General features: G+C 42.5%; 1 protein-coding gene across 1 annotated transcript in view; it reads left to right on the forward strand.

The window, feature by feature from the left end:
• The first annotated feature begins 1,217 nt into the window (after nucleotides 1-1,217).
• FLAD1 (flavin adenine dinucleotide synthetase 1) overlaps nucleotides 1,218-12,417 on the forward strand; it is a 33,971-nt gene continuing 22,771 nt past the window's right edge. The window contains exon 1 of the mRNA XM_040411888.1: nucleotides 1,218-1,286. The gene's annotated coding sequence lies outside the window, so the exon portion shown is untranslated. The remainder of the gene's footprint in view (nucleotides 1,287-12,417) is intronic.

The raw sequence follows: 12,417 nt of genomic DNA on the forward strand, positions 1-12,417 counted from the left end.
CCGTCTGTACAGGATCCAGCACTGGAGCGCTCCTCTCCGTCTGTACAGGATCCAGCACTGGAGCGCTCCTCTCCGTCTGTACAGGATCCGGCACTGGAGCGCTCCTCTCCGTCTGTACAGGATATGGCACTGGAGCGCTCCTCTCCGTCTGTACAGGATCCAGCACTGGAGCGCTCCTCTCCGTCTGTACAGGATCCGGCACTGGAGCGCTCCTCTCCGTCTGTACAGGATCCGGCACTGGAGCGCTCCTCTCCGTCTGTACAGGATCCGGCACTGGAGCACTCATCTCCGTCTGTACAGGATCCAGCACTGGAGCGCTCCTCTCCGTCTGTACAGGATCCGGCACTGGAGCGCTCCTCTCCGTCTGTACAGGATCCGGCACTGGAGCGCTCCTCTCCGTCTGTACAGGATCCGGCACTGGAGCGCTCCTCTCCCCTGGCTTTAGTGACTGGACACCCCTCTCCTAATAAGATATCTGGGTGTAGACCACAGACGTCACCACAGAAGTAGAACATGTAAGATGAGGCCTTAAACTCCAAACCACCACATGAAGCCCAAACCTGGGAGCCACATTCCAGACGTACAAGTCCCTGATCCTCTCAGCACAACGCCGGTCACTGTCTGTAACTGACCCGGTCAATCTGAATATTCATGAGCTCCTGACTCTCCCCGCCCACCTGCTGCTGAGTGACAGTTTGTTTCCATAGGAACCAGCAGCAGGTGGGTGGGGGAGTGGCTATAGCTCTGAATTACATATACGCTGGACTCAATGACATCACGCTGGACTCAGTGACATCACGCTGGACTCCAATCAGCTCATTAGCATGCGGCATCTCTGTGTGTATATTATGAGGTCACACCAGTGAGTGATACATCTAAGGCACTGTTTACTAGTTAATGATTGTATAGAATTAGATTATAATCAAATATCCACAGGACAGGTTCCCTGCAGCAGATTCCACCCCACTTCACCCCACTGCCCCGAGTGCTCCACCTGCCCCCCCTCATATATGAGCTCCATGCCGCCCCGCCCCTGCTCCTCCCCTAGCCCCGCCCCTGCTCCCCGTGAAGCTCCGTGTACTCCAGCAGCCCCTCCTCCCTCACTGGGCAGCTCTCAGGCTCCTCCCCCTCCTTCCACAAGCTGCTGCAGTCGGGGTTTGTCAGCACTTCCCACATTTGGTCATGTGACCATGAAGGAGCATGTGACCAGTGACCAGTGACGTCACAGACCTCCTTCTAGCAACTCCACTCTAGCATCTACCATTCCACAAGGATCGCGGAACCAGGTGAGGGGTCGTGTGAGCGGCACCGCAATAGAGCTGCCCCTGTGCACACCGTGCGGTTCACCCTGCGCCTTATATCTTCTACTACTGCTGTATATTACACCCTGTACATGAGATATTACACCTCTACTGTATATTACACCTTGTACATGATATATTACACCTCTACTGTATATTACACCCTGTACATGAGATATTACACCTCTACTGTATATTACACCCTGTACATGAGATATTACACCTCTACTGTATATTACACCCTGTACATGAGATATTACACCTCTACTGTATATTACACCCTGTACATGAGATATTACACCTCTACTGTATATTACACCTCTACTGTATATTACACCTCTACTGTATATTACACCTTGTACATGAGATATTACACCTCTACTGTATATTACACCCTGTACATGAGATATTACACCTCTACTGTATATTACACCCTGTACATGAGATATTACACCTCTACTGTATATTACACCCTGTACATGAGATATTACACCTCTACTGTATATTACACCCTGTACATGAGATATTACACCTCTACTGTATATTACACCTCTACTGTATATTACACCCTGTACATGATATATTACACCTCTACTGTATATTACACCTCTACTGTATATTACACCTCTACTGTATATTACACCCTGTACATGAGATATTACACCTCTACTGTATATTACACCCTGTACATGATATATTACACCTCTACTGTATATTACACCCTGTACATGAGATATTACACCTCTACTGTATATTACACCCTGTACATGAGATATTACACCTCTACTGTATATTACACCCTGTACATGAGATATTACACCTCTACTGTATATTACACCCTGTACATGATATATTACACCTCTACTGTATATTACACCCTGTACATGAGATATTACACCTCTACTGTATATTACACCCTGTACATGAGATATTACACCTCTACTGTATATTACACCTCTACTGTATATTACACCTTGTACATGAGATATTACACCCTACTGTATATTACACCCTGTACATGAGATATTACACCTCTACTGTATATTACACCTCTACTGTATATTACACCCTGTACATGATATATTACACCTCTACTGTATATTACACCCTGTACATGAGATATTACACCTCTACTGTATATTACACCCTGTACATGAGATATTACACCTCTACTGTATATTACACCTCTACTGTATATTACACCCTGTACATGATATATTACACCTCTACTGTATATTACACCCTGTACATGAGATATTACACCTCTACTGTATATTACACCCTGTACATGAGATATTACACCTCTACTGTATATTACACCCTGTACATGAGATATTACACCTCTACTGTATATTACACCCTGTACATGATATATTACACCTCTACTGTATATTACACCCTGTACATGATATATTACACCTCTACTGTATATTACACCCTGTACATGATATATTACACCCTACTGTATATTACACCCTGTACATGAGATATTACACCTCTACTGTATATTACACCCTGTACATGAGATATTACACCTCTACTGTATATTACACCCTGTACATGAGATATTACACCTCTACTGTATATTACACCCTGTACATGAGATATTACACCTCTACTGTATATTACACCCTGTACATGAGATATTACACCTCTACTGTATATTACACCCTGTACATGATATATTACACCTCTACTGTATATTACACCCTGTACATGAGATATTACACCTCTACTGTATATTACACCTTGTACATGAGATATTACACCTCTACTGTATATTACACCCTGTACATGAGATATTACACCTCTACTGTATATTACACCCTGTACATGAGATATTACACCTCTACTGTATATTACACCCTGTACATGAGATATTACACCTCTACTGTATATTACACCTCTACTGTATATTACACCCTGTACATGAGATATTACACCTCTACTGTATATTACACCTCTACTGTATATTACACCCTGTACATGATATATTACACCTCTACTGTATATTACACCCTGTACATGAGATATTACACCTCTACTGTATATTACACCCTGTACATGATATATTACACCTCTACTGTATATTACACCCTGTACATGAGATATTACACCTCTACTGTATATTACACCCTGTACATGAGATATTACACCTCTACTGTATATTACACCCTGTACATGAGATATTACACCTCTACTGTATATTACACCCTGTACATGAGATATTACACCTCTACTGTATATTACACCCTGTACATGATATATTACACCTCTACTGTATATTACACCCTGTACATGATATATTACACCTCTACTGTATATTACACCCTGTACATGAGATATTACACCTCTACTGTATATTACACCTCTACTGTATATTACACCTCTACTGTATATTACACCCTGTACATGATATATTACACCTCTACTGTATATTACACCTGTAACGGACCGTTTCAGCAGACAAGGGGTTTAAAATCCGTTTAGGCGATAAGCCCCTTTCTGAGAGACAGGCACAGCTACTGCAGGACACCAACCTCCCGAACTGGATACAAAACAGCACTCCAAACTGGAACCTCACGAATAGCTGCTAGCAGACGAACAGGAAAAGCATACAATCCTGGCAATCGGTCTTCTAACAGCATACAGCGGATCCCCCCAATAACGAGACAAGGCTCCGTTTTGAGGGTCAAGCAGTGGTCTGACTGTACTTGAAGTACAGCCTCTTTTATTCACAAAAAACAAACATAGTACTGCCCACAGGGGTTTTAAATACAACCAATCAGTATATTACAAGACATACAATGTAACTACAGCAACCAATCGTTCACGCCCCCAGAGGACCAGAATGAAGACTGTAACATAGGACAACATATCCCCACAATGCATCATGGTTTCCTCCTCTCTGTCCAGACAACCTGAAGAGCAATCCAATTATCTCTGAGGACAAAAGGAGATCGCCAATACACATGTGAGGACAACAGAACAGACATCACCATTTTAAACACACAATGGGACAAAAGAAACACACCCAGCATATTCCCTCCCCTTATCCTGAGAGGAGACTCAATTATACATACAGTTAAACATACTTTCTACCCAACTTTCATAACTCTAAAACCATACATCACATTCACATAAAAATTACATATTCGCAATCAATCCATTCAGGGGAACAACATATTAAAAAATAGCATGAATCAGACCAGGGGTTCAAAAGTTAGTAAAATATCTTTTGGGCCCTGGCTGGCACATGGCTATCTGGCTCAAACCAGTTTTACAGAGCCCTCTTTCCTGGAGACAATGGGAAATAATTAAATTATATCCAGGGATAGAGGCAGACTCCATTGAGCACATGGTTGCAAAAAGACATAAAATACAATAAAATACACAAGGTTACATTTACTACATAAAATAAAGACATGCAACATATCCCCAGATAGCTTAGGTCTGAGCGCATATTATTGAATGGCGCTCAGACCACACACATACAGTTCAATTGCCATGGAGCTTAAGTTTTGCATGGGCTGATGATAGGGCCCATAATCCTGGGGCAAGAGGCCAGCAGCCAGTCCTCTCCAAAGCCCAGTGGCGAGGTTGGTTTCGCCACACATCTCCCCCCCCCCAGGGAAGACTAACCAGGTACCTGACCTCACGCCGGTCGGTACCTGAGTTAGTCTGGCAGCCCACCCACAACCCAATACTGGACCTGTTGACTTAGTAGCCTGTCTCTGTCCAGTGAGTCCACCAAGGTTATGTTGGAAGCTGGTACTCCCGGTCTCTGTGTTGCTCCCTGGCTTGGAGTGGGGGTTGCTTTGTGGGCAGGTATCAGCGGTACTCTGCCCTGGTGCCAGCGCTACCACGGAAGAAGCCTGGTTGGAGCCTGGTTGTTGGAGGGGGAGACCGACTGTCCCTACCCCCTGTGCTGTAAGTGCAGAGACCACGGTCCCATCTGCACTGTTGTGGGGCTTACTGTCTCCCCCTGGTGCGTTAAGCTGCCGCTGGGGAGAGGGGGTAACGAGCTCCTCTCCCATACATACTTCCAGCCGCTGGGGAGGGCGACCGACCGTCTCCGCTCCCAATACAGTGTCCTGCTGCTGGGGAAAGGAGACTGGGCTCTCTATTCCCTGCTGGACACTCTGCCGCTGGGGGACAGGACCGACTGTCTCTGCCCCCTGTAACTCCACCTGCTGCTGGGGAAAGGAGACTGGGCTCTCTATTCCCTGCTGGACACTCTGCCGCTGGGGGACAGGACCGACTGTCTCTGCCCCCTGTAACTCCACCTGCTGCTGGGGAAAGGAGACTGGGCTCCCAATTCCCAAAGAATCATGCTGCTGCTGGGGGGCAGGAACAACTACCTCTGCCCCCTGTAACTCCGCCTGCCGCTGAGGAGGGAGGACGCTGCTCTCCTCTCCCTGCACTTCACACTGGCGCTGGGGAATGGAGACTGGGCTCCCAATTCCCTGCAATTCACACTGCCGCTGGGGAATGGAGACTGGGTCTGTCACCTTACTGTCCTGCTGAGCCTTCTCACTGGCGTGGAACAGCTGCTGGTAGCCCTGTTCCAGCTCCATCTCCCGGGTCACCAGGTGGACCAGGTCCTGCTCAATCTCATGAGTGTCGTCCCAGTCATACCTGCTCTCCCTCCATTCCAAGAGATCATGGAACCGGGCTTGTGTAGGGCTCCCAAACTCCAGCTCTGAAAAAGTCTCCCATAACAAGCCAGGACCATCAAACTCCTCTCCCTCCGGCTTGTCATGCTCAGCTGTCCTGGGTAGGTACTGTGCCCCATACCACCAGAGCGCCTGGTAGGCATCTTCCAGCCACAGCTCCCGCCATGCTAGGAGTTCCAATTCCTTCACCCATTCCTCCCGGGGCTGCTCTCCCAGGAAGGGCATCCGCAGGGCTACTCGCTTCCGCAACCGCTGGTCTTCCGTGGGGAGTCTCTTGTCCTGCATATACTCCACAATACCCAGTACCTGGTACCAGATGCCTTTGCGGACTGCATCTCGGTCATCCATGACACCCTCATCGTACTCCACTGCTGTTTCCATTCTGGTGCTGTCAGGGTCGCTGTACTGGGACATGCGTTGCCCTCAAATTGTAATTCCAGGGAATGATGTTTCTCTGTAGCTGTCCTTCTGGGCTGTAGGAACGATCCCACTGCTGCCACCAATGTAACGGACCGTTTCAGCAGACAAGGGGTTTAAAATCCGTTTAGGCGATAAGCCCCTTTCTGAGAGACAGGCACAGCTACTGCAGGACACCAACCTCCCGAACTGGATACAAAACAGCACTCCAAACTGGAACCTCACGAATAGCTGCTAGCAGACGAACAGGAAAAGCATACAATCCTGGCAATCGGTCTTCTAACAGCATACAGCGGATCCCCCCAATAACGAGACAAGGCTCCGTTTTGAGGGTCAAGCAGTGGTCTGACTGTACTTGAAGTACAGCCTCTTTTATTCACAAAAAACAAACATAGTACTGCCCACAGGGGTTTTAAATACAACCAATCAGTATATTACAAGACATACAATGTAACTACAGCAACCAATCGTTCACGCCCCCAGAGGACCAGAATGAAGACTGTAACATAGGACAACATATCCCCACAATGCATCATGGTTTCCTCCTCTCTGTCCAGACAACCTGAAGAGCAATCCAATTATCTCTGAGGACAAAAGGAGATCGCCAATACACATGTGAGGACAACAGAACAGACATCACCATTTTAAACACACAATGGGACAAAAGAAACACACCCAGCATATTCCCTCCCCTTATCCTGAGAGGAGACTCAATTATACATACAGTTAAACATACTTTCTACCCAACTTTCATAACTCTAAAACCATACATCACATTCACATAAAAATTACATATTCGCAATCAATCCATTCAGGGGAACAACATATTAAAAAATAGCATGAATCAGACCAGGGGTTCAAAAGTTAGTAAAATATCTTTTGGGCCCAGGCTGGCACATGGCTATCTGGCTCAAACCAGTTTTACAGAGCCCTCTTTCCTGGAGACAATGGGAAATAATTAAATTATATCCAGGGATAGAGGCAGACTCCATTGAGCACATGGTTGCAAAAAGACATAAAATACAATAAAATACACAAGGTTACATTTACTACATAAAATAAAGACATGCAACATATCCCCAGATAGCTTAGGTCTGAGCGCATATTATTGAATGGCGCTCAGACCACACACATACAGTTCAATTGCCATGGAGCTTAAGTTTTGCATGGGCTGATGATAGGGCCCATAATCCTGGGGCAGGAGGCCAGCAGCCAGTCCTCTCCAAAGCCCAGTGGCGAGGTTGGTTTCGCCACAACACCCTGTACATGAGATATTACACCTCTACTGTATATTACACCCTGTACATGAGATATTACACCTCTACTGTATATTACACCCTGTACATGAGATATTACACCTCTACTGTATATTACACCCTGTACATGAGATATTACACCTCTACTGTATATTACACCCTGTACATGAGATATTACACCTCTACTGTATATTACACCCTGTACATGATATATTACACCTCTACTGTATATTACACCCTGTACATGAGATATTACACCTCTACTGTATATTACACCCTGTACATGAGATATTACACCTCTACTGTATATTACACCCTGTACATGAGATATTACACCTCTACTGTATATTACACCTCTACTGTATATTACACCCTGTACATGAGATATTACACCTCTACTGTATATTACACCCTGTACATGATATATTACACCTCTACTGTATATTACACCCTGTACATGAGATATTACACCTCTACTGTATATTACACCCTGTACATGAGATATTACACCTCTACTGTATATTACACCTCTACTGTATATTACACCCTGTACATGAGATATTACACCTCTACTGTATATTACACCCTGTACATGAGATATTACACCTCTACTGTATATTACACCTCTACTGTATATTACACCCTGTACATGATATATTACACCTCTACTGTATATTACACCCTGTACATGAGATATTACACCTCTACTGTATATTACACCCTGTACATGATATATTACACCTCTACTGTATATTACACCCTGTACATGAGATATTACACCTCTACTGTATATTACACCCTGTACATGAGATATTACACCTCTACTGTATATTACACCCTATACATGAGATATTACACCTCTACTGTATATTACACCTTGTACATGAGATATTACACCTCTACTGTATATTACACCCTGTACATGAGATATTACACCTCTACTGTATATTACACCCTGTACATGAGATATTACACCTCTACTGTATATTACACCCTGTACATGAGATATTACACCTCTACTGTATATTACACCTCTACTGTATATTACACCCTGTACATGAGATATTACACCTCTACTGTATATTACACCCTGTACATGAGATATTACACCTCTACTGTATATTACACCTCTACTGTATATTACACCCTGTACATGATATATTACACCTCTACTGTATATTACACCCTGTACATGAGATATTACACCTCTACTGTATATTACACCCTGTACATGATATATTACACCTCTACTGTATATTACACCCTGTACATGAGATATTACACCTCTACTGTATATTACACCCTGTACATGAGATATTACACCTCTACTGTATATTACACCCTGTACATGAGATATTACACCTCTACTGTATATTACACCCTGTACATGAGATATTACACCTCTACTGTATATTACACCCTGTACATGAGATATTACACCTCTACTGTATATTACACCCTGTACATGAGATATTACACCTCTACTGTATATTACACCCTGTACATGATATATTACACCTCTACTGTATATTACACCCTGTACATGATATATTACACCTCTACTGTATATTACACCCTGTACATGAGATATTACACCTCTACTGTATATTACACCTCTACTGTATATTACACCTCTACTGTATATTACACCCTGTACATGATATATTACACCTCTACTGTATATTACAACCTGTACATAAGATATTACACCTCTACTGTATATTACACCCTGTACATGAGATATTACACCTCTACTGTATATTACACCCTGTACATGAGATATTACACCTCTACTGTATATTACACCCTGTACATGAGATATTACACCTCTACTGTATATTACACCCTGTACATGATATATTACACCTCTACTGTATATTACACCCTGTACATGATATATTACACCTCTACTGTATATTACACCCTGTACATGAGATATTACACCTCTACTGTATATTACACCCTGTACATGAGATATTACACCTCTACTGTATATTACACCCTGTACATGAGATATTACACCTCTACTGTATATTACACCCTGTACATGAGATATTACACCTCTACTGTATATTACACCCTGTACATGATATATTACACATCTACTGTATATTACACCCTGTACATGAGATATTACACCTCTACTGTATATTACACCCTGTACATGAGATATTACACCTCTACTGTATATTACACCCTGTACATGAGATATTACACCTCTACTGTATATTACACCCTGTACATGAGATATTACACCTCTACTGTATATTACACCTTGTACATGAGATATTACACCTCTACTGTATATTACACCCTGTACATGAGATATTACACCTCTACTGTATATTACACCCTGTACATGATATATTACACCTCTACTGTATATTACACCTCTACTGTATATTACACCCTGTACATGATATATTACACCTCTACTGTATATTACACCCTGTACATGAGATATTACACCTCTACTGTATATTACACCCTGTACATGATATATTACACCTCTACTGTATATTACACCCTGTACATGAGATATTACACCTCTACTGTATATTACACCCTGTACATGAGATATTACACCCTACTGTATATTACACCCTGTACATGATATATTACACCTCTACTGTTTATTACACCCTGTACATGAGATATTACACCTCTACTGTATATTACACCCTGTACATGAGATATTACACCTCTACTGTATATTACACCCTGTACATGAGATATTACACCTCTACTGTATATTACACCCTGTACATGAGATATTACACCTCTACTGTATATTACACCCTGTACATGAGATATTACACCTCTACTGTATATTACACCCTGTACATGAGATATTACACCTCTACTGTATATTACACCTTGTACATGAGATATTACACCTCTACTGTATATTACACCCTGTACATGAGATATTACACCTCTACTGTATATTACACCCTGTACATGAGATATTACACCTCTACTGTATATTACACCCTGTACATGAGATATTACACCTCTACTGTATATTACACCTCTACTGTATATTACACCCTGTACATGAGATATTACACCTCTACTGTATATTACACCTCTACTGTATATTACACCCTGTACATGAGATATTACACCTCTACTGTATATTACACCCTGTACATGAGATATTACACCTCTACTGTATATTACACCCTGTACATGAGATATTACACCTCTACTGTTTATTACACCCTGTACATGAGATATTACACCTCTACTGTATATTACACCCTGTACATGAGATATTACACCTCTACTGTATATTACACCCTGTACATGAGATATTACACCTCTACTGTATATTACACCCTGTACATGAGATATTACACCTCTACTGTATATTACACCCTGTACATGAGATATTACACCTCTACTGTATATTACACCCTGTACATGAGATATTACACCTCTACTGTATATTACACCCTGTACATGAGATATTACACCTCTACTGTATTTTACACCCTGTACATGAGATATTACACCTCTACTGTATATTACACCCTGTACATGATATATTACACCTCTACTGTATATTACACCTCTACTGTATATTACACCCTGTACATGATATATTACGCCTCTACTGTATATTACACCTCTACTGTATATTACACCCTGTACATGATATATTACACCTCTACTGTATATTACACCCTGTACATGAGATATTACACCCTGTACATGAGATATTACACCTCTACTGTATATTACACCCTGTACATGATATATTACACCTCTACTGTATATTACACCCTGTACATGATATATTACACCTCTACTGTATATTACACCTCTACTGTATATTACACCCTGTACATGATATATTACGCCTCTACTGTATATTACACCTCTACTGTATATTACACCCTGTACATGATATATTACACCTCTACTGTATATTACACCCTGTACATGAGATATTACACCCTGTACATGAGATATTACACCTCTACTGTATATTACACCCTGTACATGATATATTACATTATACGCCTGTATTACCGCCTGTACTTTATACACCTGTATTACCCCCTGTACTTTATACACCTGTATTACCCCCTGTACTTTATACACCTCTATTACCGCCTGTACATTATACACCTGTATTACCCCCTGTACTGTATACACCTGTATTACCCCCTGTACATTATACACCTGTATTACCGCCTGTACATTATACACCTGTATTACCCCCTGTACATTATACACCTGTATTACCGCCTGTACATTATACGCCTGTATTACCGCCTGTACATTATACGCCTGTATTACCGCCTGTGCAGTATACACCTGTATTACCCCCTGTGCATTATACGCCTGTATTACCGCCTGTACATTATACGCCTGTATTACCGCCTGTGCAGTATACACCTGTATTACCCCCTGTACTTTATACACCTGTATTACCCCCTGTACATTATACACCTGTATTACCCCATGTGCAGTATACACCTGTATTACCCCCTGTACATTATACACCTGTATTACCGCCTGTACATTATACACCTGTATTACCCCCTGTACATTATACACCTGTATTACCCCCTGTGCAGTATACACCTGTATTACCCCCTGTGCATTATACACCTGTATTACCCCCTGTGCATTATACACCTGTATTACCCCCTGTGCATTATACACCTGTATTACCCCCTGTGCAGTATACGCCTGTATTACCCCCTGAACATTATACGCCTGTATTACCCCCTGTGCAGTATACGCCTGTATTAC

This window comes from Bufo bufo, chromosome 11 (assembly GCF_905171765.1).
Source record: "Bufo bufo chromosome 11, aBufBuf1.1, whole genome shotgun sequence".
Taxonomy (NCBI): Eukaryota; Metazoa; Chordata; class Amphibia; order Anura; family Bufonidae; genus Bufo; species Bufo bufo.